At 44.0% G+C, this 7,284-nt stretch overlaps 1 long non-coding RNA gene across 1 annotated transcript; it reads left to right on the top strand.

Moving 5' to 3' along the window:
• Window positions 1–363: 363 nt before the first annotated feature.
• LOC309546880 lies at window positions 364–7,284 on the top strand. Its single transcript, XR_014224945.1, has 3 exons — window positions 364–476; window positions 5,640–5,757; window positions 7,266–7,284. It is a non-coding gene; the product is annotated as an uncharacterized lncRNA (long non-coding RNA).

The raw sequence follows: 7,284 nt of genomic DNA, 5'->3' as shown, positions 1-7,284 counted from the left end.
TGATAGAATAACGGCCCTAATATGGGGCACAGATTCATACGCCCCGCGTGAGGTAACTGCACGGTATATGCTGTTTTTTAAAAAGTGCTGCAGGCTACTGTACATAATAGTAATATTATTAGTAAAAGCTGCAAATTTATATCACTATTCATATATTTGTTGTTTTTTCTATATCAATTACAGGTCAATGAGTGGAAAGCTCAGGGAAAATGGCCGCCTCCTGTACTGAGGACACTCTGTGTAGAAGAAGTAGATAGGAACTGTTACTAGTGTCAGCAATGTCATGACTGAACAACCAATAGATAACGGCGCTTAGAGCAGCAACCCGGAAGTGGAAGTATGTCTCCCACGTGTGGTCTTCTCTCTCTCTCTCCTGTACATATAGAAGTGAATGTATATACAGCAAGCAGACGTGCTGTGACCGGGTATGAGCCCTCTCCTCCCCACCATCCCAGAGGACATAGCCTGTCTAAGAGGTACACTTTTGCATGGTTGGGAGGGGTGTCTTGCTTTTTAAATGGATAAAAAAAGTTTAAAACAGCTATTATTCACATTATCTATTAAACATCACACCTTACACTTACCATGTACTATAAATATAGTATACTATATAACATGTACAGACATAAATTACTTTTACTTGAAGAATAAATTCATGTTTTGAATAAAAGTGACTATGCAGGCGAAGGGCCCCAGCAGGGGCTCTGTAAATCATTCTCATCAGTGTTGTCATCCTTAACCCTATTGCTACCAAAGCTGTTTTTGCACACTGTAGCGATGTCAGACATTGCATGTGAATCGCACCGCACTGCTGTGCAAATCACATGTGATGTCTGTGCGATGCAAAGTCAGCCATACAGATTGTATGGCTAAATTCGCATCGCAATCGGACCAAAGTTGTGCAGGACCCTTTTTTTGCTCCGCACCAGAATCAAATCGCAAGGGTCTTCACACCTATGCAATCCGATTCCTGTCCGACTTGACAGTTGGCACTGCGATATGCAAACTGGCCTGGGGGTGTAATTAGCTTTGTATTAACACTCCCAGCAGTTCGCACATGGCAGTGTGAACTGCCTGCGAGTCGGGTGCGATGCGGGAACCCGCAGTGGGTTCGCAGGGTTCCCGCATCGCACCAATGTCAACCGAGCCTTTAGGCCTGAAGAATATGTAAAACCTACAAAACATTAAATATTTTTTGAAAACAGACACCCCAGAGAATACAATAGTGACAATTACAATTTTTTATGTAACAACAGCACAACAGTTTACAAAACGCAAGAATACACTAAACTTTAGGGCATATAAACGCAATATATATTACCGGATTTTTGGTAAAATAAAAAAGATAAGGTTGCGCCGAGTAAATAGATACCCAACATATTAAAGCAGTGCTAAACCCAAAAGCAAACATTTATTATTTTGCAGTTTACCAATTCTAAGGCCCCGTTCACATAGGGGCGACGCTACTTCGCACCGCGACCTCCGAGGTAGCGGTGCGAGCAGCGCACCGCGACCTCGGAGCGGCCACCACGGACTTCATAACATTGAAATCTATGGCGGTCGCCTCCTGGTCGCCCCAAAGAAGCTCCGGACCCTTTTTCTAAGTCGGAGCGACTTGTGTCGCTCCTATTAGAACGGGTCCGCAGCTTCCCTATGGGAGGCGACCTGTGAGGCGACCAGGTCGCCTCAGTGTGAACCGGGACTTAGATGTGATGACTGCATTTGTTTTCTTTTTCTGAGCTTTCTTTCCTCTGCAGTATTTTTATCTGGTGATCCAGCCAGCAAGTCTGTTGGTTTTTTCAAGCTCTCTAGCAAAATACACTGCTCAAAAAAATTAAAGGGAAACGCCACTATTTCTAGTCATTGTATGTACCTACATGTCATGGTCTGACACTTTATACACAATGTATTCAATGGCATTTTGTATAGCTTTCTGCATATGCTAAAAAAAAAAAATATTTTAACTGCAAGTGACAATAAATTATTTTTTTTTGATATACATATGGTTGTATAATTGATACATATGGTTGTATAATTGATACATATGGTTGTATAATTGCCTATAAATCCCACTCAAAGAGGAGTTGGTCCATAACAGTGTAAGAAGGGATGGTGGCAATGACACCCCAACCACTTGAGTTTCTTTGAAATTCTACAAAAAAATTAAAGGAACACTTTTTAATCAGAGTACAGTATCAAGTCAGTTAAACTCCTGGGATATTGATCTGGTCAGTTAAGTAGCAGAGGAGGTTGTTAATCAGTTTTAGCTGCTTTGGTGTTAATGAAATAACAACTAATGCACTGGATGGGCAACAATGAGACAACCTCCAAAATAGGAATGGTTTTACAGGTAGGGCGACTGACATTTTTTTCCCACTCATCTTTTCTGACTGTTCACTAGATTTGCATTTGGCTAGGGTCAGTGTCACTACTGGTAGGCAATACCTGGACCCTAAAGAGGTTGCACAGGCAGTCCAACTCCTCCAGGATGGCACATCAATACGTGCCATTGCCAGAAGGTTTTCTGTCTCCCAGCACAGTCTCAAGAGCACAGAGGAGATTCCAGGAGACGCTATTACTCTAGGAGAGCTGGACAGGGCCATAGAAGGTCCTTAACCCATCAGCAGGACCGGTATCTGCTCCTTTGTGCAAGGAGGAACAGGATGAGCTGGTGTGAATGTCTCTGACCAAACAATCAAAAAGAGACTTCATTAGGGTGGCCTGAGGACCCAACATCTAGTGGGCTCTGTACTCACTGTCCGGCACCATGGCGCTCGATTGGCATTTGGCATTGAACACCAGAACTGGCAGGTCCCCCACTGGCGCCCTGTGCTTTTCACAGATGAGAGCAGGTTCACCCTGAGCACATGTGACAGACGTGAAAGGGTCTGGAGAAGCCGTGAAGAACGTTATGCTGCCTGTAATATCGTTCAGCATGACCGGTTTGGTGGTGGGTCAGTGATTGTCTGGGGAGGCATATCCATGGAGGGACGCACAGACCTCTACAGGCTAGTCAATGGCACGCTGACTGCCATTAGGTATCAGCATGAAATCCTTGGACCCATTGTCAGACCCTACACTGGTGCAGTGGGTCCTGGGTTACTTCTGGTGCACAACAATGCCCAGCCTCATGTGGCGCGAGTATGCAGACAGTTCTTGAGGATGAACAAATTGATACCATTGAATGGCCCCACGCTTGCCTGACCTAAATCCAATAGAACACCTGTGGGAAATTATGTTTCTGTCCATCCGACACTGCCAGGTTGCACCTCAGTCTGTTCAGGAGCTCAGTGATGCCCTGGTCTAGATCTGGGAGGAAATACCCCAGGACACCATCCGTTGTCCCATTAGGAGCATGCCCCGATGTTGTCAGGCATGCATACAAGCACCTGGGGGCCATACAAACTACTGAGTACCATTTTTAGTTGCTGCAATGAAATTTCAGCAAAATGGACTAGCCTGCTTCATCATTTTTTCACTTTGATTTTTGGGGTGTCTTTGAATTCAGCCCTCTGTAGGGTGATAATTTTAATTTCCATAAAACTATGTGACATCTTTTCCTTCCTAACACATTACTCAGTCCATATCAGTATAGATATCCAGCATAATATTTTTTCCCCATTGAGATCTGATGTGTTTTCAAAGTGTTCCTTTAATTTTCTGAGCAGTGTATATCAGTTTACATGGATGAGACAAAACCACTTAACATTGACAGGGGTGCTTACAATGATCAGCATTTATTTATTTATGCGAAACCTTTATCCCAAAAGAAAAACAAAATGTTTGCTTGATTATAAAGTGTGAGCTGGAGTTTGGCTTCAATTTGTTATTGTATCTAAATCTGCTAATACATCTAAGGCCCCTTTCACACTAGCGGACCGTTCAGATCCGCCTGTCAGTTTTTCAGGCGGATCTGAACAGATGCCCCATGCATCTCCATGGGGCATCGGATGTCAGCGGAGACATGACCGCTGACATCTGATCGGGGTCTGTCAAATCTGGACAGATGGAAACCCTATTTTCCATCCGTCTGGCAGATCAGATTGGATGAAAACGGACAGGCAGTCCGTTCTCATCTGATTCCCCCATAGAGAACAGCGGGGACCTGACAGCTCTGTCTCAGCACACAGCGCGGAGACAGAGCTGCCATCCGCCTGCTCAGTGGGGGATTGGCAGGTCGATCCCCCGCTGAGAAAAACGGAGTCCGCCGACAGACTCCCATGTGTGAAAGGGCCTTAGGCTCCGTTTCACACCTGGGTGATTTAAATTGCGTGAAGAATTGCCTACATTCTGCCTGTGATTTCCAACTGTGGCAAAACGCGGGACGCGTTTGTTTTGCCATTACTTCCTAATAGTGCCCCAATGGCGCCACGTTTTTGCAGCAATTGTCACGCGATAAATTGCAACGTGTGACATTGTCGTTCAAAAAAAGCTTCTGCTCTATTTGAACAACAAACATCACGCATTACGATTTGACACAATTGCAGCACGATTTATCATGGCAAAATCGCGGCGCTGTTGGGGCGCCATTAAGAAGTAATGGCATTGCACACGCCCTGCAATTTGCCGTGATTTTAAATTGCCCAGGTGTGAACGGAGCTTAAGGGTAGATTTAGACATACGTCTAAATCTCCCTTGCCTGTGAAGCTCCGGAGGCTACTGACAGGCGTTGAGGAAGTGTTGCGACGCATCCACACCACCTGTTTTAACCCCATTTGGGCTGACAATTACGCCGCAACCTTGTGCATTGCACGTGGTTGTGGGGCATTTGTGGTGCTTCCCCATTGACTTGCGTGTATGAGTCAACACTCGCTGCCTACTGCAGCTTGGGGGGGGGGGGGCTGTTAGAGGGTATCAAAAATGCGTCTCAACCGCACATTTTTTCTGCCCTCCAACCAGTCCCCTCCCTCCCAGACTGATAATGCTGCTGTCTGCTATGCCTCCTGTTCTCATTCTTCCAGAGTTGAGTTTCACTAGTACAGGAGGTGTGTTATACTGGCCAGATTATCAGGTGAAAACAGGAAAAACCAAAGAAAAGAAAACTGATGCATCCACCACATCTTAATGATTGGTAAGCTGTAATACAATAGATTTTTGGTCTTGGTGTAATACCTCTTTAAACCTTAACATTGCATACACCTGTAAAACGGCGACAAACGTCAGCACCCTAAATTTTCCATAGGTGACAGTTTAAAAGCCCCTACAGGTCATCAGTTTAGAGTTTTGGGTGGCCAGGAAGGTAGGCAGTAGAGATCGACCGATTATCGGCAAAGCCGATATATCAAGGACCGATCTGCACTAAGTGCAGAGGAGGGGTTTGGGGTTCTTTTAGACCCCCAGATCCCTCCACAAGAGTACCTGTAAAAACAAAATAAAAAAAATAAAAATGTTTTTTTTTTTAACGTACGAAAATATCGGCCGATACCGATATGCGATGACCAAAATATCGATATCCACAAAAAAAAAACTATATCGGTCGATCACTAGAAGGTTGGCAGGAAACTTTTATGTCTCCTCTGCATTATAAATTCTGCCTGTTCACCATTTTTTTTTTCTTTTTCCCCTTTAACATGTAGTAATATATAACACTTTAACTTGTAGTAATATATAATTGAAATAAAATCTGTTCTGTATTTCAGGCTAGTCAGTGGTTCTTCTACGTGAGGTCTATACATCTACCCTGTAGAGTCGATATGAAGAAGAATAAAGGACGCACAGGCCGAAGGAGGAAACGGAAAAATCTGGAAGTATCTTCAGGTAAAAGGGCAGGCTCTGTTTTGTTCCGCAGAGTGGCTAAGGCCAAAGATTTTATAGTGGGAAGAGGAGAACTAATCAGAATGGGATCCATCACACCATGTTTGGGCAGCTGATGCCTTCATCAGCACACCAACGATTCCTACCCGTTATTAAAGGTCTACCTTTCTCCAGATACCTGACCTTCAGACCTCATGCACACTATGTTCTTTAACCTCCCTGGCGGTATGATTCTTTTGGATTTTAGGTGCTGAAAGTGGTACCATTATTTTGCATGTAATTCTTGTGAATGAGCAGCCCAAACCAACTGTATACATTTATTATATATATATATAATGTATACAGTTGGTTTGGGCTGCTCATTTACAAGAATTACGTATATATATATATATCTATGTGTATAATATAAACTGCTAAATACCTTTTTTCATCAGCAGTATATAGCAGTCTTGTGACTTCAATCAGTGTCTTGCCGAGCACTGGTTAAAGCTTGTAGGAGAAGTTTTCATTCTCCTCTGACTGTCCTATGAGGCTGCATGACTCCTGACCCTCTGTCTGGACAGTACTGATTGGCCCTGTGCCGATCAAATGCACTCTCCCAGAAATACATACCAAACTGGGCATGTGCAGAGTGCCCCCAAGGCTCTGTACCGGAAGAAGATGTGGACAGTAAAAGAAGGGGAGGAGCAGAGAAGACAGGATCAAACAGCCTTTTTACACAATGATTTTAATTAGTCTGTTAAGTTCCACAGTGAGTATAACAAGCATGCTTTAAAGCGGTTGTATCCCCCCAAAAAAACAAAACAAAACAATCCCTGCAGGACAGTGGCATAGTGTGCTAGTTTGCATCGCATACGAGCACATTATGAAATACTTACCTTAGAACGAAGTTCCAACACGGTCGCCTGGACACTGCTGAGGCAGCTGACATGTTCCCTCAGGGTCTCTTCAGGGTTCGGCGGCTCCAGCGCTGTGAGTGGCCGGAGCGGCGATGACGTCACTCCCGCGCATGTGCGCAGGAGTTCACTTTCTGGCAAGGGGCTCTGAAGGTCCGGGAAGATGCGCTGGACTGGTATCAGAGGCTGCATGCAGCGTGAATATCTCTTAAACCTTGCAGGTTTAGGAGATATTCATTTTACCTACAACAGGTAAGCCTTATTATAGGCTACCTGTAGATAAAAGTTAAAAAGCAGAGTAAACTACCGCTTTATTTGCATATACAGGCTGATTTTACTGCGTTTACTGACTGTGGGTTTGGTAACACTTTTAAGTTAGGGAAAATCAGGCCCCAGTAACAAAGTGAAGCTAAGAGGAGCAGGGAAGAGGGAGAGCTTTTTTTCTTTAGCAAAAAGAGTAAAAGTTATTTTAGGAACTTTATAAAAAATGTCAGATGATGGCCGACCGGTCCTACAGACAGCCCCACTCTTTGTTTTTTGTTTTTTTTCAAATCGAGTTGTACTGTACCTTATATATTGTATACTGCACCATGCTTATAATCTTTCTTCTTGTAGTGAATCAAAGCTGTGACAT

The sequence above is a fragment of the Pelophylax lessonae genome, assembly GCF_965119305.1.
Source record: "Pelophylax lessonae genome assembly, chromosome: 2".
NCBI classification, from domain to species: Eukaryota; Metazoa; Chordata; class Amphibia; order Anura; family Ranidae; genus Pelophylax; species Pelophylax lessonae.
This window is presented reverse-complemented; position numbering and strand designations above follow the sequence as displayed.